Raw genomic sequence first — 22964 nt, 5'->3', positions numbered from 1 at the left:
TATTTTTTTTGAGATTCTATATTTTCCACGCCAAATTCAAATTAATTCCTACCTACTTGTTCAACAGACTACACCGGTCTCACAAGTACTTTGATCACTTTCTTTCTTATTTCAAGATTAGAATTGTTGCATCAAAGCGAAAGCCACCCTAAAGTAGCCTAATTAAAAGAAGCCTTTCAACATTTCTTAAAAAGTGATTGATCGTAATTCAACGGGAATCCATATTAACACTTTAAGGTCTCTCTTGATCTTGAAGGAAGAGATTCGTGCCCGGGATCATCAGTTTCGTGTCATTATTTGACATCACAGTTAATCCTAAAAAGAGTTGCTTTATTTCTTTTCTTTTTACACTCTTTGCACGAAAATCCTTGATTTTCCAAAATGCTGTTACTAATTAATTTCAGGCTGATTTATTGCATTGGTGGTTAATAATTAAGACGTGGTCAACAATCCTCCACGTGGGCAGTTTATTCAAAAGACGCGATTCAAAAAGATAAGATGAAGGGTTGCTGACTCAGGCGGGAAATTAAAAGGATTGAATTTCAACCGGTAATAAAAAGGGGCGCGTGTGAATTTGAAACGTCCACTCTTTTACTGACAAAGTGGACGCGTGTGCGAAATCCAAGCGTCATCTCTCTGGCACTTAAAGGCGCGTGAGGAATTGAAATGGTTTTTTCTCTGAAACGGCGCTTGTTGGGCGGCATGCTCCTAGGAATCTGACACTCTCTCTCCTACGTGATCATCGCACGCCTCAACTGTCGCACATCTGTCATTCAGGAAACCTTTTCGTATTTCCATAGAAGATTTGAAACGATTTTTCTCTCTCCTATCACCCACTATAAAAGGCAGTCTTCACCACCATTTACCTCTTTACTGCCTCCGAAATTTCAAGAGAACACATACTCCCAAAAAGCTTTCCTGTTCATCATCTTCTTCAATCTTCAACAATGGCTGAATCCTCTTCCGTCCATGCTACCTCACAAATCCTTCCCATTCGTCCACAACAATGCCTGGTGATCGACCTAAACCCTCTGGCGTACGACTCTTACATGTCACCCATCATCGAGTGCCTAAAGTACTCCCAAATCGCTCCAGCTCTCTCCAAGATTGAGTCTGTGCCAATGGTGGTTCTCTCGCAAGTGTATGTGACTGCTTATTACGACAAAGCAGTTGAGCGGGTGTTCTTTGAGGTTGCTAATCACAAAACCTCGATTTCAAGGCAGCGATTCTGCACTCTGCTAGGGTTTGCTGCTGACTCTTCAAGAATCAATCCGGAAACGATTCCGGTGGGCCATCTTTACAACATGTTTTATAACATGGGGTACACGGAGGCGCTCGTCTCCGTCGCTAAGTTCAAGAAGTCCTGCTTGCCGCCGCAGTGGAACGGCATGTTCACGGTCCTCTTCAAGGGCTTTTCAGAACGGAGCTCAGGATCCGACGGTGCTAGTCGACTTTTCTTGTCGATCATGTATGCCGTCTACAACGGGATCAACTTGGATTTTGGGTTGGTCCTCTGGCAACAACTCATCCAGAGCCTTTCTTCTTCATCACGGCATTCGGAGGTATCGCTTGCCCGGTTCTGGATTCTAATCACCAAGTGGGCGATGAATAAGCTGGATATACCCACTGCTGCTGGTGCGGTGATGTCTTCGGTCGGTACTTTTCATACCACCAAGATAATCGTTTCTGATGCATCCAAATTTTCCTTCATTGGCTCTATTCCGGAGACAATGTACGGCGATGTTCCTTCTAACAGCAGGATCATCAGGACGATCAAGGAGTTCAAACAGTCAGGGCCAAGGGAACTCACACCGGAAATGCTCAAGTCCATTCACGATGCTGACAAACCGGTGCCAAGGGGCAAAAAGGCGAACAAAGGGAAGCAAGCGACCAAAGCTCCTAAGGGTCCTTCTCCCAAGAAGAGGAAACAGACAAAAGCTGCACAGTCCCTACAGCCGAAGAGGAGGAAGACTCAACCAAAGCGCAAGCTTGTCATCCCTTCCTCTTCAAGTGACTCAGAAGGTGAGAGGTCGGGTTCAGACGGCTCTCAAGGAGGCGAAACCCCTCAAAGAGGCAACACCCCACCCCGATATCCTACTCCAGACATGGAAATCCATCATTCACCCATCCCTTCACCCACTCAAACTATCCCTACTTCCATTCCGACCATAAACCCCACTACCACTATTCCCCCAACCTCTTTTCCTATACCACCACCCATTTTCACTGATACAACAACAACCACTGCAAAGGTTACAACCAACGTATCTGATATGGGGGTTCATACCAGTGCAACCGAAACCCCACCCGTAACCGAACCACCTCACCCCGAAACCCATACAACCGAACCTACCCACACTCAACCTGAATCCATAAAACCCACAACACCCCCAGCTTCACCACCTCCACCATCTCCAGATAATGCCTCTGATGGAGATAACCTGTTCCTTGGCGGTGATCACATGACCTTCGATTCGGTCTATTTTAGTCCGTTTCAGGTTCAGAGTGATGAAGAGGATGATGCTCCAGTGACAAAGAAGCATCTTAAGGAGCTCAACGACAAGGTTGACTTACTTCTCGCTTCATCTTCCAACCAACAGTCCTCTCTATCTGAAGCTGCACTTCAGAAGATTGTTGATGCCTTCTCCAGGGCTCAGCATGATTCGGTAGCCTCAGCCACTGCCGCCATCGACGCATCTACCAAAGCCTGTGAGGCTGCAACCGCAAAAGTCGATAAACTATTCTCCGATGCCTCTTCTCTGCTGAAGTCATTACATGAGAGTGCGGATTCTACCAAGACAACTTTGGAACCGATTGTTCAGCAATTGGCAAAGTTTGTCTCCACGGAGTTGACCTCGTTCGCCAACCTTCGCCAATCTCTAAGCGACGACAACTCGGCCCTTCGTGCCTCCATTGATGAGCGCCTTGCTAAGCTACAAGAGGATCTTGCAGCTGAAAACTCTTTAATGGACGTTCTAGCAAGCAAAACCACCGCCCTGAAGGTCAAGAGCACTCAGCTATCAAACTCTCAACAACAACCGGAAACTCTTCGATCCGAAAGGGAGGTCATCAAGACATGTGTTTCGGATGTACACGCTGCCTTATCCAACATCCTAGAAGCACACGATCCAATTCTCAACCATTCGGTGAGGCGAACCCTTGCTGAAAAGCTTTCTCCTGCCATGGACCTTCTCAGCAAAATAGAAGGCTTACCTAGTTTCGTGTCCAATCCGAAACAAGGGGGAGAAGAGAAGAACACCGGATCGAAACCAACTCCTTCCTCCAAAGCTACTCACACAACCGAACCACCTCCGACTGGTCAAGCTTTGGGTTCGGGTGTGAAGGACAAAGGGAAAAACATAGCTGAGGAAGAAGATGAAGATGAAGACAAGGAGACCATTGCTGACATGTTGAAACGAAAGAACAGTCGCAATGTTGATGAAGATGTAAATCGTGTGGCGCGAGAGGCTGAAGAAGCCGAATGCAAGCAGAAGGAAGCCCACGATCTCCTCGAGAGCAGGAAGACTCTCTTCCCTGCATGGACTCGGGAACGAATGATCAAAGAGGCCATAGACACTCCCAGCATATTATGGCTCGAGCCGGTGATTTCGTTCGACTGCGTTAATTCTGTCGATTCGCAGTTCGACATGCCGTTGAATCGAAAGGCGTTTATCTTCCACGCCTTCTCAAATATCTTTGAAGTCCCTCATCCGAACGCTGAGCTTGATAGGGAGCTCATCGACTTCTATCTGAAGGCTGCTCGTCCTCAGTATCTAACTTGGAGCACCCAGAAGATAGTGAGCGTTCGGGTACTGAAGCCTTACACCGAAGGTAGATTCATAAACATTCGGTTCAAGGTGATTCGGGGATCTGCAAGAACTGCACATCATATCTCCCTGGTAGATCTACCGAACTTAAATCCTCATGATTGGATCGTTCTGCATAACATCCTCTTGACAAATGAAGCTGAATATGATCCGATTATAGACCATATCAAGAGGATGATTGTCTGCTATATCATGGAGGTAGCCCTTATGGATCAGGAGGTAGCCACTGTCTTCAAGAAGAAACCGAAGATAGCTCCTCTGGGATCGGCCAGTGATCTCAATCAGATGAAGATGGGCAAGATCGACCCGAGACGCAATTGGGTTATGTTCACTAGAGCAGAAGGACAGAAATGTCTCTTTGCTTTAGCTGACAAACATCTTTACACCACTACCTGTCTAGAGCACGTGCTGTCAATTGTTCGAAGGTGTAAAGAGAATGCAGCGGATGATGTTAAGTACTTCAATGACATCATCCAGTGGTACATCATGTTTAGGCAAACGATTATGGCTCTTATCTCTCGTCTGTTTAACACCGTGAAGAAGAAGGTACCTGCCTCCGCTGCTGGCCCAAGTAACAAATGAAGATCTCGCTCTAATTGACGCAAAGGGGGAGATTGTTGGGTTGAAGATTTGTTCAAGGGTTGCGTCTTTGGGCTCGAGTATTTGTTTATTTATTTTGTATTCCGGTTTGGGCCTGTCCAACCGAGAGCCCATTTTGTTTATTATATAAGTATATGCTTGCATGCATATTAGGTTAACGATTGATCGAGAGCATAACGATAGTTTTTACAGATTTCTTTGATCGTTCAACACGTTTGATTCACTCTTGCCTTGTTCTTATTTTCGTGTTCTTGCTGTTTTGTATTTACTTACCTGTTTAAGATCTAATCGATCTTCAAAGATTAACGTTTTTAATCTCATCACAGGTTTTGGAAGAAATTTCATGACGAGTTGGGTACTCGATTGCATTTTAGCACCGCCATGCACCCGCAGACGGATGGCCAGAGCGAGCGGGCCATCCAGAACCTAGAGTATATGCTGCGGGTGTGTGTTTTAGACTTTGGAGGTAGTTGGGATACTTACCTTACGTTGGCTGAGTTCTCCTATAACAATAGTTATCATGCGAGTATCAACCGTCCTCCTTTCGAGATGTTGTATCGGAGGAAGTGCAGGACCCGGATATGTTGGGGATAGGTTGGCTAGAGAGTCATGGGGAGTACCGAAGTGGTATTCAAGACTATGGAGAGGATCCAACAGGTTCGGAGCAGGCTTCAGACTGCTTAGAGTCGGCAGAAAAGTTATGCCGAAAAGCGACGGACCAACCTAGAGTTTCAGGTCGGGGATATGGTGCTCCTGAAGGTGTCACCATGGAAGGGCATCATTCAGTTTAGGAAGCCGGGCAAGCTTGGCCCCAAGTATATTGGACCGTTTAGGGTTATAGCCCGGGTGGGCAAGGTGGCATATAGGCTGGATCTGCCAGCTGAACTCATTCAGATTCATAGAACGTTTCATGTCTCTCAGTTGCGGAAAAGCCTGGTAGATGATTCGGCGGTGGTGCCTTTGGAGGATATTCAGGTTGATGACAACCTGAACTACATCAAGCGGCTAGTGGCGATATTTGATAGGAAGTCAAGGGATCTGAGGAACAAGAGGGTGGAGCTGGTAAAGGTCCAGTGGCAGCACCGCAAGGGCTTGGAATGCAACTTGGAGTCGGAGGACGAGATGAGGGAGCATTACCCAGAACTTTTTCAGGATCGAGCAGCAGACTTCGAGGAAGAAGTCTAAGATAAGTGGGGGAGATTTGTAACATCTGATACATTGTATGCCTATTATTCAAGCATTTCTTATGTTTTTCTCTGGGACTCGACGAGTTGGAGGCCCAACGCATCGAGTAGAGTCGAGATCCGCGGATAATTTAAGTGACCTACTCGACGAGTCAGAAGACTGACTCGGCGAGTAGGTGATGTTTGGGTAAACCCTAAATTGAGGGTTTGCACCCTATTTAAACACCTTATCTCAGCCTCCATCATCCCATATACTCCCAAAAGACATCTTATCGAAACCCTAGCCGTTTTGTCTGTTCTAAGGCCATTTTGGTGGTTTTTGGTGGATTGTGAAGCTTGAGAAGAGGAAAGGAGCTTGTGAGGCCAAGGGGAAACAAGAAGATCTAGAGTTTGGAGCTCATTTTCAGCTTATTGGAGGTATGAAGTTGAACCTTTATCTATAGCTCTTGATTTTGGACCTTTTTCCTTCATCTTTGTAAGCCCTAAAGAGGTTGTATTCGGGATTTAGTGTTGTAAGTCGGTGTATGCTTTAGATCCTGGTCTACTGGGGGGTTTTAAGGCACAAAGGTGCCCATTTTGTTTCCATGGACACCCCATGCACCTTGGAGGCCATCTTTTATGGCTTTTTGGGCCAAAGACCCCTTGCATGTGTACCAAGTTTGGAACTTTTTGTGTAAACTGGACATTAGGAAGCCAGATCTATAGTTTTGGTGTGTTGAGTCCAACTGAAATCGTCTGTATAGTATCGGACAAAGAGGGAATCGGCGAGTCACTGGGGTGACTCGGCGAGTCGAGACGCTTTTTCCTCAAAAAGTCTTCTAGAATGATTTTGGTTGAGTGAAAGGAACACTCAGCCTGCTAGGGGGTTTTCCTTGGACATGGAAGGCATGGGACTCGACGAGTGCTAGAATAGACTCGGCGAGTCCAAGGCAATCTCCCATTCTTTGAAGATGGGCTCGACGAGTTGTTCATACAACTCGGCGAGTCTGATGAAGATGGTCCCGATGGTTTGAATGAAGGAGAACCTATCAAGTTCTTGCTACACTCAACGAGTGAAGTCGGGGTTGGATCAAGTTAATGGAGTTTGGACTCGACGATTTGGTAGACCAACTCGGCGAGTCAGTTCAACTGGGTGTTGACTTTGACCAATGTTGAGTTCGCCTGGTTTTGGTATTGACCCAGGTTAGGGTTGTATGTTATGTTTGATGACTTAGGGGTTATCGTGTAGGGGTTGAGGAGTCGGTGAGAGTCGACCTTCACGCCGAGGACAGTTCAGACACTACACGACATCGAGGTGAGTTAGCTTCCAGTAAAAGTTGGTCTAAGGCACCAAGGCCGGCCCACTAGTAATTGTTAGTTGGGATGATTATCTTTGTGGTAATTGTCTGCTCTGTTATTGTTGGATATGTCCCTATGCTAAATTGCTAGATATGTGGGTATGCTAGTTTGCTAGTTGCTATGTAAGTGAGATAGTATCAGTAGAAGGGGGGCTAGTCCCCGATTCGATCGCTAGGACTAATGGGTAGGTTGGACACCCCATATATGTCTGACAGCATGATTATGATATGATATTATGTGTTAGAAGTAGGGTGAAATAGTCCCCGTTTATGGTTGAGATAGACCGGAGGGTAGGTCAGCACCCTTGAATGGCTTGACATGGGTAGGTCAGCACCCCAGAATGGCTTGACATGGGTAGGTCAACACCCCATAATGGCTTGACATGGGTAGGTCAGCACCCCAGAATAGCTTGACATGGGTAGGACGGGCGCCCCAAAATTGCCCGGCAGTATATATGCTATGTGATTGTATGGTATGTGGTATGATGAGGGAACTCACTAAGTTTCGTGCTTACAGTTTTAGTTTCTGGTTTCAGGTACTTCTTCGTCTAAGGGGAAAGAGTCGGCGTTGTAGCAACGCATCACACACACACATGATCTCTGCTTGGATTTTTCTGGAATTGTACTCTGATATTTTGTTACTTCAAGATGATTTGGTTTGAAACATGATAGTATGGTTTTATGTATTCACATGATCTAGCCAATGTTTTGATAAACAATTTATAAATCACTTAATTGAAGAAACGAAATTTTTCGCCTCAAATTTTGGGATGTTACATAAGGTCTCAGTGATCCGGCTCCCTTTCAGACCTCTCGGACCAAACTGTCACCATCACACTACTACCGAAAAGAGCGCAAGTCACTGTCCATAAACGGCTACATAATACTTATACCTGACAGAAGGATCAGATAATCCTTCGAGTAGAAGATTCATCCATGAAATTGTTAGACTCATATGAGAGTTGTGCAACAGAGTCAAATCAACTACTCTGAGATTATTTAATCCCACAACGAGTGACTTATCACTGCCCAATTAACCACCTATTACGTCGGTACTTGCAACCTAAAACACAAATACTAACACTGCCCAAATGCAGAAACTGCCCGAACACGAAACTGCCTAAAGCAGTATGTTGCCACGTGGTTGCTTTCCAAAGTCTAACGAGGCCTCCCTGTTCTCAATTCGTTCACCAATCATCTGAAACACCAGGTTTCGACTCGGCTGCGGAGCCAAAGGGCTCCCTACTTAGTTGACTTCTGAACGAAATCCTTCTCTGGGACTAGTTGCCATTAGTTATCATGCCACTGTGGTTCTAACAACCTCCTGCTCCAACCGATCAGGTCCATGCGTTAAATCCTGACGTTACCAAATCCAAGGCTAAAAGTGATTGCTACATGACCAATGGTAAGCTTATATCACAAACGACCTTAACCGAACTCTTGCTTCCGTTATCTCATAATGACCTGCTAGACCCAGGTAACTCCGAATCTTAGTTGGAGAGCTTGGAATCTCTCGCTGCATCACGACCTTTATCTTGGCCAGATCGACTAGAATACTCTTCTGGTTGACAAGGTGCCCAAGATATTGCACCCCGTGGAACCAAAACTCACATTGAAGAACTTTATAAAAAGTCTCTCCCCCACCTAGATTCGACTAAGTCTTCACAACACGCGAAAATTAAAGGATTCCCAACCCTTCTCACTTTATAGTATCCCACTAATGACAACATGTTCTTACTAATGCTAGCCATCAATCATCGGTTACACCCTAAGATCGTCCATCCTCTGAAATCTTGAAGAGTACTCTTCAAACCTGGTCAAGTCTGAAACCTCAGTCCACCTCCCGTGCTGACAACTAGAGGCTCTAATCTTCACTTTGGTTGACGAATGCTTATTCCCACTTTCATTCTTGCAATATCACTGAACTCTAACCAAACACAACCCACGCGACAAATGCAATTCTCTTGAACATCCAAGGACCAACTACTTCTTCATCTTACACCCGCAACTGACATCACCATCTTCGTGCTACTAATCCTATCTTAGAAATAGTATTGCCTTAAACTCCAAAGTTCATCCATAGACATATTCGACCATATAAAAATAAATGATCGAATCACTAAACTCTGACTTCACTGGAGAACCATCCCACTAATTCCCAACCAAGGATCTCCCAAATAATACTGTAACACCCAAAGTTTTGAAGGCCAAGAAAGGAAAGAAAACCCTAAGTTTAGGGGTCGACTCGGCGAGTCCGAGCGGGATCCGGGTCGAGGAGTAAGTGACCGACTCGGCGAGTTGGCCAAGGTGACTGGGCGAGTCTGGTCTATGCGTGTAAAACCCTAAATTCAGGACTTGGAGCCTATATAAACGTCTTAATCTTCTTCCTAGGGTTCCCTTACTGCCTCTTCAGCCCTAGATACCAAACCCTAGCCGTCATAACCTTTGATTGAGCCATTTGTTGCCTTAGAAGGTGCATTAAAGCTTGGAGAAGGAAGAAGGAACTTGGAGGAGCAAGAAGGGACTATAGATCTGGAGTTTGTGGAGCCTTTCTGGGATATTGAAGGTAATAAGTCGTCCCTCTCTCCTTTAGGTCTTCCATGGTTGTGAGATTTGGGGCTTTTAAGCCATGGTTTGACACCCATTTGAGTTAGAAGTCGGATCTGGAGTTGCTACATCAGATCCAAGTGTGTTATGGACTAGAGAAGCATAAAGTATCAGCCCTTGAGTCAATGTTGAAGCCCCTTGGCCTGAAACCCTAGTTTAGGGTGTATTTTGCTTAGATCTCCTTCTCTACACGTAAAGTTTGCAACTTTACGTGAGGAATAGGCTTGGGAAGGGTAGATCTACAGATTTCAGTCCCTGCATGACTCAAAAGTCCTCTGCATGTATGAAGGACCGAATGGACTCGACGAGTCCTTTGAGTGGACTAGGCGAGTAGCTTGAAGATAAGGAGGAACTCGACGAGTGGGATGAACAGCTCGTCGAGTCGGATGAAGTTGGGCATGAACTCGGCGAGTTGGAAGAACAACTCGGCGAGTTGGATGAAGATTGTCTTGGACTCGGTGAGTCTGTTCTTGGACTCGGCGAGTCAAGTCGCGAAACCTTAAACCCTTCGCGTTTAGACTCGAATCAGTGAGTCGATTAGAGACTCGGTGAGTTGGACATGTCAGGACTCGGAAATCGGTAGACTCGGCGAGTCATAGACTGACTCGGCGAGTAGAGTCGCGAGTGGAAGGACTCTGGACTTATGAACTCGGCAAGTCAGTAGGGTGACTCGACGAGTAGGGTTGACCTGGAAGGTTGACTTTGACCAGGACTTTGACTTCGACCTGAGTTGACATAGTTGACTTTCGGGAGATACTTAGACTAAGGGTTGCATTGATATTGGTAGCTCGGGGAGCTAGTGGAGCGGGAGTTCAGAGAGTTTTCGGTCAGCAGCCGGAGGATTATCAGCAGAGTTCAGCAGTGCGAGGTGAGTCTCCTCACTATTTGTATGGGTCTAAGGCACCAATGCCGGCCCATTTACAATATGCATGAAAGACCAGGGGTGGCCCCTGGCACACAGTATGTTATTATGGATGACAGAAAGACCCGCGGGTTAGCCCTAGGCAATATGTATGAAAGACCAGGAGGTAGCTCCTGGCGCATTGTATGCTATTATATATGAAAGACCAGGAGGTGGCTTCTGGCACACTGTATGCTGTTTAGCTATGTAGAGTAGTATGTACGGTTGTCTTTGTGATACTTGCATAAAAGACCAGGGGGTGGCCCTTGGCACATGTCTGTAAGACCAGGGGGTGGCCCTTGGCACTTGTCTGTAAGACCTAGGGAGCGGCCCAGGCTTGACCAGGAAGACCACGCGCGGCCCATGGTATAATAGCAAGACTATGTTTGGCACATAGCACCTTATTTGATTATGGATAAGTCGGTTATGTATAGCTCTTGGCTCCTTGCATTCTCCATTGTGGTGGAAACCGCACTTGTTGCACTTGGGAAGATTACCGGAATAAGGTCTTGAAGTATTTGAAGTCGCTGAGGCTGGAGCATGTGGTGTGGTTGGAACCGGTGCGGTGACAGTGTTAACTGCCACTGTCTGCTGCTTTTTAGAGGTCTCGGGGCCCTGACGCCCCTTCCTCTTATTGTTCTTCCCCTTCTTGCCATCACCTTCCTTCTTTCCTTCAGCCTCTGCTGGCTTCTCACCCTTCTTATTGTTATGGTCATACAACTTCTTCGCCAATCTTTTTGCACTGTCAAATGTTTCAGGGTTTGCAGCTATCACGTTTCCCTGGATTGGTGATGTTAGTCCCCAAATGATTCGCTTAATCTTCTTTCCTTCCGAGGTGATCATACTCGGGCACAACAGAGATAGTTCACTAAATCTCGATATGTAGGCATCGATATTCGCATTCTGCACAGTGAGGTTCCACAGCTCCTGCTCCATTTTCTGGATCTCACCTCGTGGGCAGTATTCAGCCATCAGCATTTCTTTCATCTCCGCCCACGGCATGGAGTTTGCTACAGGGAGTGTCATGGATTCCACGTGTCCGTTCCACCAGGTGAGCGCTTGGTCGACCAGAGTGGAGTTGTGCCATAGCTGCGGTGACCGCAGCAGACACGGCCGCCTGGAATGCAGTGGAGTCAACTTCGGGTGGGGTTGGTCCAGGGTTTCCGCAAGTAGGTTGGTGAGGCATCTTTCTGTCATGAAACGGAAAGATGTTGAGTGTTTGGGGTGTCTGAGAGGTTGTGACTCTACTAACTAGGTGCAAGGTACGAATTTAAACCCTCCTACCATTTAACATACAATCATAGATTCTCAACACATAGAAATTTGTAATATCATAACAAAGCACGTAAAAGTTTACTAATATTATCCGCATTTGATATATAAAAAATTTGCTCGTAAGAGCATACATGAGTGACACTAGTTCGACAGCATAACGACTCTATGAGTAGTGTAGTCACTTAAACATAGAGTCGGGGGTACATAGCATAGTTCCTAACGACCTACTAAGATAAGTTTATCCCTAACCACGACGATCTGCGTCCTATGTAGTGGCAGGGTCATATGCCGAAATGTTGCGCCAGTAACTGAGCCATCTCCGTCATGTCTCCAATAACCTCATCCCTCTCATGCTCAGCCCGCACTGCGCGAGCCTCCATAGCATACAACTGTTGTCGCCGTGCGGCGATCTCAACTTCGGGGGAACGGTTCTCCCTTGGGGGGTTCATTGGTGTGGCGGGGTGGTCTGGTTGCGCCTCGTTCTCACATGACGGGATGTGATCCTTGTCCCGGTCTTGCCCTTCCTCGACGTCATCGTCGGTCTCTCCAAATTCGTAGTCGGTGTATCTGTATTCGTCAGGTCGGACGTCATGTGCTTCCTCTGGATTCCCTTCTGGCTCATCTTCAAGCATCCCGTGAGCCACTACGACTTAATGGAACTGGATACCCGACTGATCTCCCTCCATGACGACTGGGGAAAAGTATAAACCATGGTCACTCCCACGTCTATGATATATACTAAACAGACGTTCTCTTTTTGGTGATAAAGGGGTATAGTTTTATGTTCCCTAGCTATCATGATCTCATCAGAACGTGTGTTAGTTATACTTTGGAGAGAATGTAGTTGATCAGGCTACATCCACTCCTTGGTACTACTAAGAACAGTCCTGAATTAACCAAGATACTAGCATTATTTTGTTTGTTTCGGCGTTATGTTCCTTGTTCCTAATGCAAGCAAAGGTGTTTTATTGTTGTATTTTACTTGTTTCGTTCAGAGTTATGTTAGTCCCTCTTTTGGTTTATAGTTGCATATCAATGTATGGTTAGATATGCTAGTTCACTATAAACAGAGCTCTGATACCAACCTGTCACACCCCCGAACCAGACGGCGGAAACGTCCGGGGGCTGTTGTGACTCAATTGAATACCATCACAATGAATATACATGAAACATAACATCATTCATCACCAAGCATTGGAATATTACAACTGATAGTGTTTACGTTCATTACATTGTTCCATAATGTTACATGCCCAAAAGTAAATTGTTCGATACTAATTAAACAACAGCAAAACGTCAGAGAGTACAATTCTTCCTTCACTTTATCTGTTACCTAAGAATACAAGTATTTTGAAAAACGTCAACATATGAAATGTTGGTGAGTTCATAAGTAATGTTTGAAATCCAATGTTTTGTATTGTTTTGAAAACCACCAGAAAATCCGATATTTTCTGAAAATAGTATAGTATAAAAGGTGTGAAGATCCGTAAGTATGCTTGTTTGTTTCTATAAATGTAAGAGTACAATTTGTAAAACTCGGTATTTAGTTCGTAGGTGTATTAATTGAAAACCCTAGGAAAATCCGACGTTTTCCTATCACTTTGCTTTAATTAGTTAGGGGTTGTTAATTCATTGCGACAGGTGTATTCGTTGAGCTCCGGAGACGTTGGATTAATTGCGAATTGTGAATTGTCGTAAACGTACATTAATGAAAACGACCAGTTGACAACCGTACAAACGATCCCTTAGGCATCGCTCGCACTATTCACTTAACCCAACCACCCGGACTCATGCAGCCCCACAACCGAGGGGAAAAAGAGGGTGCGAAACCCCGGTATTTCCTTACGTCGTTCAAGGCTATCGTGAATGCGAAGGGCCCTTAGCCCGACTCACATTAGTGAACTCTCGAATTTACTAGCAGCACCAAAAGGCCCTTGGGGTCCAACCGCACAAAGCCTGTAAAAGTCCTTTTACACGAAATTAGGTCATATAAGACCCAACTACATGTAAGCGAGTTTCCTTCAGGCCTAAAGATCATGTCATTGGGCTAGCTAGGCCCAACAAGCATGATTTGAAACTTTTGGGCCCAAGGACGGTCTATCGACGTCTGGTGTATTCTCATGTGTGTATTGACTTCCCAAATTTTCCGCGTGTGTATTGAAGTTTCGTCATGTTAGTAATTTCGGATTCATTATTGATTCGAGACCGAATCAATTTGTTTGATAACGATTTTTGGTGTTGTTGTGTATTGTGATTTGTCGGTAGTCGCAGTGTCAGTATTTTATCGCAACGGATGTACTGATTTAAACATTGAAATTTTTCTGTTTACAGCCCCTTTCTTTTGTAAATTTACCGTTTCAACCCTTTGAACAAATTAATTTCCAAGTTAGTCCTTAAACCATTTGTCTTGGCATTTTAATATCAAAACTTGTTGTAATTGATATTTTTCAGCACATTTTTATTTGAAAACAGCTTTAGTCCCTCAAAATGCAGTTTTCTCGGCTGTAACCTCCCTTTTTCGTAGTTTTTACATTTTTGGCCCAAATTGGAAAAATTTTGCAACTTTGGTCCTTTTTAATTATGAAAAGCATTTTTAACCTTTAAAATGGACTTGGAACTCTAGTAGTCCACTGTTTTACAGAAAAACACAGTTTCAGCCCCTAAAATTGGAAAATTTCGCATATTGGGCCTTATTGGGCCGAAAATGTCACTTTTAGCCCATTATGCTTGAAATTTATATTTTTAATCCCTCAAAAGAGTGTATTTTCAGAAAATACATTATTGAAACTGTTTTGACTCATTTTACCCATCAGAATTTGTGTTTGGTCATTTTGGGCCCTTTAACTTTATATTTTTAACATTTTGAGTCCAAAAAAATGAGTTTTTAGCCCAAAGAAGATGTTATTAAACAACTTGGTTATTTTTCTTGAAATAATTTGTATGTAGTAATATAATTTATGCAAGTATCATTTAACACAAAGTATATCTCGATTTTTAAGGGTTTTTGACTAGATCCAACATCATAATCACACAAAAACACAACTTTAAGCATAGAAATCACACAAGGCATACAAATACGCATAGATCTACACATTTGCTTGTATCCCCCCCCCCCCCACAAAACTTATAAAAACCGAAAAATAGGGGGTATGAAGCTCACCTTGGGTGTGGTCTCCGTTTTGAAGAAGATTTGTGAAAGTTTGGTGCTATTTTCGGCCCTATCAAGTTCCTTGGATGGATCTCGAACTTAGTGGGTTCTAAGATGCAAGATCATGAACTTGAATGGATTAAGAGATGATTCTTGATGAAAAGAAGTAGCTAGATTATGGATCTAAGAAATATCTTACCTTAGATGATGATTTTTATGGAAGAAATCCCTTGAACACCTCTTAGATCTCGAAAATTTGGAGAGAAATGGAGAGAGTTTCTTGAGAGAAAATTTTTAAGTGAAATGTGTGTGTGTTTGTTTGGTTTCGGCCGAGAGGGAGAAGAGAGGAGAGAAGAGAGAATGACCTTGCATGGAAAGATGAGAATGCACGGATGTTTGAAGTGTAATACATAGATATCCTCCATACAAAGATGATGTGTCATGCAAGAAGTCAACTCCTCCTTTTATTTGGGCTTGGGCCGAGAATGGAGGGGGAAAAGAGAACGTTTGGGCCTTAAATGCTTAAGCCCAATTTTCATGGTTATGTGGAGTGATTTTTGGTCCAAATAAATATAAAGGTGATTTTTATGACTTGTTAGGGCTAAGTTAGGTTAATTATGGTTCATAGTTTTTAATTTATTTCATTCTAGGCCCAATGTGGCCCAAAATATTGAAATAAATGGATGTGGGTCCAATTAGAGCCCATTTAAAGGTTCTAATCCCATGATAGTCAAATTGGAGGCTTATTGGCCCAATGAGTCCAATAAGGAAATCCTAGTCCAAAATGGACCTAACAAGAACTTCTAGGGTTTCCAATTGTTTGTTGACTATTTGTAGTACTTGTATGGTGTATGTGTTTGAAAATTAGATGTCATAGAGTAAGCATCTTACATGCTCTTTAAGTTTTTGATTCTATATTTTACTTGAGTGTAGAGATTACAGGACACAAAATTTCTAGTTGTGACAGTAAAGGGTTTAATCCATTTTATTAAACCAGTGTAGACTTAAAAGACTTTAGGTGATTGACTCTATAATACCTTGGTTTTGTCATCATGGTTATACATCATTAATACCCAATAGGTCGTTGGATGTGTACCTTCTGCCATATTTCCTGTTCCTCGTTGGGTTGTGGGCTTAGAGCAGATACACCCAATTAACTATCTATTCGATGTTAAATTATGTATAGCCAGTATAAACTAAGTGATTATAGAAGTAATTACTGTGGTCACTATTTTACTATAAGAAATAAGGGTTTTCTTAAAAAAATATTTTTCATAAGTTTTAAAGGAACTATTACAATTAACTCCATGAGTAGCAAACGAATACTCCAGAGTTATATACATCAAGGACCTAACAAACAATGGGATGTGTGCTATCCGCTTTACTTCCTGTTCCTCGTTGGGTTGTGGATTTAGGGCAGATGAGCACAGTCGATTGTTTGTTTACTCCAAGTTGTATATAACTTGTATTCATTTAGTACTCATAGAAAGGATTGTAGAATCATTTTTACGTATCTTTCATCTAAGTAGGAAATATAGGATTTTGTAGAGGAACAGGCGAACTTTTCTAAAAACAAAGCTTATAACTTACTTCATGTTCTACTACATTTTTCAACAACTTTCTACAACTTGCATACATAACTAAAATCTTATGAACTGACCAGCTTAATTTCTGACAAACTCTTTTAAAAAACTTGTATTCTCAGGAAACTAGTAGACAGGTACTCGCGCTGGGAATTCAGAAGATGGAGCAATATAGCTTCAAGTCTTGTTTTGTTATTTGCTTATGTACTCTATGTTTTGTGAACACACACATTGTAAACACTTTCTTTCTAATGAAATGGTTGTTCATTAGTTTGCTTACTATGATGCATGTCTAATGATACTAAACATGACGTCCTACACCCCCGAACGTTTCCGCCGTTCCGGTTTTGGGGTGTGACAGACTGGTATCAGAGCATTGTTTATAGTTAACTAAGTATATCAACCGATAAAATATATACAACTATAAATAAATGGGGCTTAAGTGCTCTGGATAATGATATATTTTAAGAGTATAACGATAAGTTATAAAAATATTCCTACTTGCTTAAACATGTAAACATACTAGAACGAGTATCACAAGGAGAATAGAACTAGAGTATTTAAAGGTTAAACGTCGTCGTCAAACGTGAACAGTTATGTAATCATTGCTAGGATCAATATAGCCTGATCAACTATATTCATTCGAGATATGACCGACATGTGTTTGAGAGTGATGTGGTGTTGCAACAGTCTTAAAACTTACCTCACACCAGTCAAGAATATTCTAGAACAAGTACATTACGTTAAAATACTATAGGAGTATCTTAGGCACTATATAAACAACTTACATCATAACTTAAAAGACCCTTACGGATAGGCCTATAATCTTACAATGTATACTCCCAAGGTTTTATATAATTTAGACCTTATAGACTTAAAATTTGTGATCCACGTTTCACTACCATTCCCCATTAGGTTGCGGTTTTGGAGTAGGATCATTTATTCGAAGACCTATTTAATCTTAAATTATATACAAGTTATATACATTGTATAATTATAAGCATGAGTCTGTAAGGATCACCCCATAAAGTTACCCTAAATCTCATAGATTCTTTAGTCACATTCATTCTCGCACGACAAACCCAGACAACAGTTATTCAGGCAATAGATATGTGTTAGGATTATTTTATCTCATGCAACTGGTAACAGTTATTCAGGCAATAGATATTCATTCGAGGATAGTTATTTCAAATTCATAGAGTTTATTAGGTATAGACTATTTTGTGAATTGTTTCTAGAACCCTGTGGAAATCAGGACTCGATACATCCAGTCTTTCAGCTTTCGTCTTTTATCTACTGCTATAGAATCATTTCCTTTCATCTTGTATCCTTTTTAGCAAAATGCCTCCACAACGATCAACTAGACACGCCACTCCGATAACTCCGACACCTTCTCCACAAATCGACGCAGCAACTCTGAATGCTGCAGTAGCTATGCTTGTGGCAGCAGCCATAGCTCAGTATCATCCTGCTAGTTCCAGCGGAGGTGGAGCACCTGTTCATTCTACTCAAAGTGAGGTACCTGTGCGCTCATAAGAGTGCTCCTACAAGGACTTCACCAACTGCAAGCCCCTTTCCTTCAACGGAAATGGTGGAGTCATCGCTCTGATGCGATGGTTCGAGAAAACAGATTCGGTCTTCAAAATCTGTTCATGCCCAGAAGGGAACAAAGTGAAGTTTGCTGCCTGCACCTTCTTCAAAAAAGCCCTGACATGGTGGAGCAACCATGTTAAGTCACTGAACCTATCAGTGGCTAACTCAATAGGTTGGGTAAACCTGAAAGAGTTAATGCTGAAAGAGTACTGCCCAAGAGGCGAAGTTCAAAAACTGGAACAAGAACTATGGGAGCATACCGTGATTGGCTCAGACATAGTGACCTACACTGACAGGTTTTGCAACCTGGCAACACTATGCCCTAAAATGGTTACTCCATAGAGTAAGAAGACAGAATGGTACATCTGGGGTCTGACTGCCCCAACCTAAGGAGATGTATTGTCTTCTAACCTAGCTACATTCGATAGCGCCAAATGTCTGGCCCAGCAACTAATTGACCATGGAGTTCGCCATGGCATAGAAGTCCTCGTTCCCAAGCCATTAAAGGGAGAGGATTATAAGCAGAAGACGAGGAACAAGAAGAAGAAGAAGAAGCGAACTACCCAGGAAACCCCGCAAGAACAACAAGCAAGTACTATGTACGCCGCCACAACGCCTACTGCTCCAGCACCTACCAGTCGATATGTTGGAACCCTCTTGAAGTGTGAAAAGTGCAACTACCACCACACCGGAGTATGCCGAGAAATGCAGTGTCTAAACTTCCACAGAAAGGGACACACAGTCCGTTTATGCAGGGCACCGGCTCAACAGATCTCCCAAGTCCCCCGTGTTGAAGAAAACCAAGCCTACTATGGCTATGGTGAGGCTGGACACAACCAAAGAGACTGCCCAATAAGAAGGAACTCAGGCACGAACGGATGAATCCTAATGATCACCGTAGGAGAATCGACCCCAGAGTCGTCAACGAGCAGCGGTATGTCTTCGATCAAGTAATTACTTTAAAAATTAATCTATATTTATATAAGATTAAAACTAAGGGGAATACACTTAAAAGTAATCTTAAATCACTCATATATAGAAATAGGTCACAGTATTCAAGAGAACTAAAAGATCCGTTTTAGAGAAGCTACGATGGTTTAGGATATGGATTAGGGTTGTGCATAACTAAGATGTTGCAAACTTAGAATGAGTGATTCCGCCTTAATTCCTGTTCCTCGTTGGGTTGTGGATTTGAGGCAGAGTTACTCAGTCGACCGTCTTATTCATCTTAATTATTCATAACTTGTATATGACAGGCGATCGTAGTGGTACCAAGGAGGATCATCATATTAGGTATCACCACGAGTTATCAAATCACTTTCATTTGTATGTATGCGCACATAGCGGTACGATACATAGGAGTGTTAACATCAAAGGGAAAATAGAAAGCACAAGAACATTTGCAAGAAGTACATTATCGAACACACTAGGAGTACATTATCGAACACACTAGGGATACATCACCGTATAGCAGGCATTTCTTTCATTTGGCCAAAACCTTGTTCAATAAAGAGTCTGTTACTTTCACTCGTCATGAATTGGCGTGGTCCTCACCATACTAAGTTCATATGTTTCTATCGCCTCGACCATCAAGTTCTCGAAATCTTCGTCATTAGTATCGACAGTCCGACCTAAACCCCAATTTTATCTTTCATATTCAAAACCCCGAAGTACTTATGCGAAGAGTACTTTGTCCTCCAAAGCCCTATCGTCAGATGACCGTAGGCCGTCCGGAAATACCATTCGTCCAACAGACCAAGTTAGAGCACAAAGGCTACGGACGAATACATCTCACCTATCAATATTCAGTGTATAGGTAAGGGTGGTATATGATTAGGATTACGGAGATCTAGTATGTGTGTTTCCGCCCTATCTCCTGTTCCTCGTTGGGTTGTGAACCTGGAGCAGAGTTGCACATCCGACTGTCTTACTAATCCTAATCATATACGACTTGTATACACGAGATAATGGTAGATGGACCAAGTATGTAATCCAATGATGAACACTAGGGCAAGAAATTGCTAGGTCTACGAGTGGGTATTCTGCAAATGAAAGGAGCACAACCCCAATAGTACTGTAAGCAAGCTAATTTCGGGATGAAATTCTCTCTATCAGGGGGATGATGTGACAACCCGAAAAATTTTGACTTTTAAAGCCCAATCAATCAACTCAACTGAGTGTCAAGCTCATTAGTACTGAGTTCTAGCCTGGTTAAGGGTCATTCTAAGGAGTTTTGAGCCTAATACAGTTAAGGAATAAGTGTTAGAAAGTACCTGCTAGACCCACAGTGTAGCAAATCAAACCTCAACCTCATCTAAATGAGTTCACGGCCACAAGACCATGATTTTACAGCCGTAAACTCATGTGGCTGTAAACTCAAGAGAATATATAAGGCTTTGGGTCATTTCTAGTCATTTCTTCCTTCCTTTGCCGATTTTTCCTCCTTATCCTCTCAAGTATCATCAAGACTTTCACCTTAGATCTTCAAAAGAGTAAGTATTCTATCCGTTGATTAGTTGATACATCTTATTAACTAGCTACATACATTCATTTCATCCATGGAAATCATGTTTGTTTAGTTCTTCAAGTTACAGCAAGAACACCAAGAACATGAACTAGTGTTCTTGGCCAAAATCAACCATTTCAAGCTTTTAGATCATAAGTGCTCTTCCCTATACTTCTTATCTAGTTAGGACTCATGTTTAGACACTTAAAAACATCAAGAACACAAGATCAAATGGAGTTTACGGCCAAGCCATCTCCTATGGCCGTAAACCCTTTTAAGGTTCCCATTTTGGTAAACCCTCCTAGATGCAAAGCTAGTGACCCAGAACCCTTCATGGATGAGTTTAGGACCTTAAACAACTCTCATAATCATAAATGGCCATGATTTTACGGTTGTAAACTCCTTAGGGCCGTAAACTCATCAAAGGCCTCATAGAAGGTGGTCTTCCTCATCCTAGTGTAGAGCAAAATCCATAAAGCTTCCCTAGCCTTCAAACTTGCAATTATACATGAGTGACCATGATTTTACGGCTGTAAACTCCCTTGGTCCATAAACCAATGGTAGTAAACTCATGTGAGTGCCATTCTACCTTCCTTTGTCGAATCACATGTGATTCCAACACTTGGCCAAAGTGTTTCCTAGTCCAAGAAGGTGTTTCCTTTCATATAGTTGCTTATCGACACTATCTTCATGCCAATATGTGTCATTATATATCATTTAGTACTTGTTGTGTCTCGGGAATTCATTCGTGGAACTTCTCATCCTTACACGCATACCCGTTTGAATCACCCACATCAGGTGAGTTCATACCTCGTAATGAATCTTTTAACTGTTTTAAATGCTTTTAAGGGGGGATACAAGTTGAACAAAATGATAATTGTGTAATTATTTGTTATAAACATTGTTCAAAATGTTGCTTATGTCTTCTATAAGTGGTCAAAACATTTCAAAACTATTTTACAGTTATGTTACTTTATAGTTTAGTAAAACTCCGTTTTTAAAGTATAAACATAACTTGTTAGTAAACTGAGTCTTTTCAATATCAGTTCAAGTAGAATACTAGTAAACTATAATGGGTATAGTTTAGAGAGTCAGTTCATACTAGATACAATACATGATAACAGAACAAACATAATAAGGTGCTATAGCATGGAATAATTACAGGATCTAACTATACCAATGAATCACTAACGCATTGTCTTAAACAAAAGGTGATAGTTGTATTGGGTATACATGATCATATAATCATAATGTAGATGTTCACGGCTTGCAATCATTGCAGGGGTCGCGTTTGGTTCCCAGAATATTTTGACAGGGAGAGTGTTTAGTAAGGGATCTAGCCATCACATTATACCGTAATACTAAATTTAAGGCAATTAGTACAATAGTAGTCACTTATTACAATACTACAGTACTTATATTTTACAAACGACAAACGGAACAGTCAGGTCTAGTATATCTACAGTAGAAAGGGACCATAATGCTAACCTTATAATTCCTTAATGTTTACATTAAGAGATATATATAAATGGTATTCGACAGATAATAGGATGTGTGGCTTCCGCTTTATTTCCTGTTCCTCGTTGGGTTGTGGGCTTAGAGCAGATTCACCCAACCTATTATCTATTCAATTTTAGTTATATATATGTTTAGTACACATTAAGCCATCATAATGGGTACCAGGTATGGGTCAGGTCATACGACACAAATTTAATGCACCGTTTTCTAGTACAAGCATACTTTTCAAATAATATCTTTCAGTACACAAGGCTAGAAACTTCCCAATAAAGGGTTTAATCCATTTTATTAAACCAATGTAGACTTAAAGGACTTTAGGTGATTGACTCTATAATACCTTGGTTTGTGCATCATGGTTATACATCATTAATACCCAATAGGTCGTTGGATGTGTGCCTTCTGCCATATTTCCTGTTCCTTGTTGGGTTGTAAGCTTAGAGCAGATACACCCAATTAACTATCTATTCGATATTAAATTATGTATAGCCAGTATAAACTAAGTGATTATAGAAGTAATTACTGTGGTCACTATTTTACTATAATAAATAAGGGTTTTCTTAAAGAATATTTTTCATAAATTATAAAGGAACTATTACAATTAACTCCATGATTAACAAACGAATACTCCAGAGTTATATACATCAAGGACCTAACAAACAATGGGATGTGTGATATCCGCTTTACTTCGTGTTCCTCGTTGGGTTGTGGATTTAGGGCAGATGCGCATAGTCGATTGTTTGTTTACTCCAAGTTGTATATAACTTGTATTCATTTTGTACTCATAGAAAGGATTGTAGAATCATTTTTACGTATCTTTCATCTAAGTAGGAAATATAGGATTTTCTAGAGGAACAGGCGAACTTTTCTAAAAACAGAGCTTATAAC

General features: G+C 42.2%; 1 pseudogene; it reads left to right on the top strand.

Moving 5' to 3' along the window:
- Positions 1-17998, top strand: part of LOC145068234 (target of rapamycin complex subunit LST8-like) — a 44166-nt pseudogene extending 26168 nt beyond the window's left edge.
- The last annotated feature ends 4966 nt before the right edge of the window (positions 17999-22964 follow it).

This window comes from Lactuca serriola, chromosome 8 (genome assembly GCF_051521515.1).
Source record: "Lactuca serriola cultivar US96UC23 chromosome 8, Lser_US96UC23_V15, whole genome shotgun sequence".
In the NCBI taxonomy this organism is placed as follows: domain Eukaryota; kingdom Viridiplantae; phylum Streptophyta; class Magnoliopsida; order Asterales; family Asteraceae; genus Lactuca; species Lactuca serriola.
Note: the sequence above shows the minus strand (reverse complement) of the source record. Positions and strands in the feature narration are given on the sequence as shown.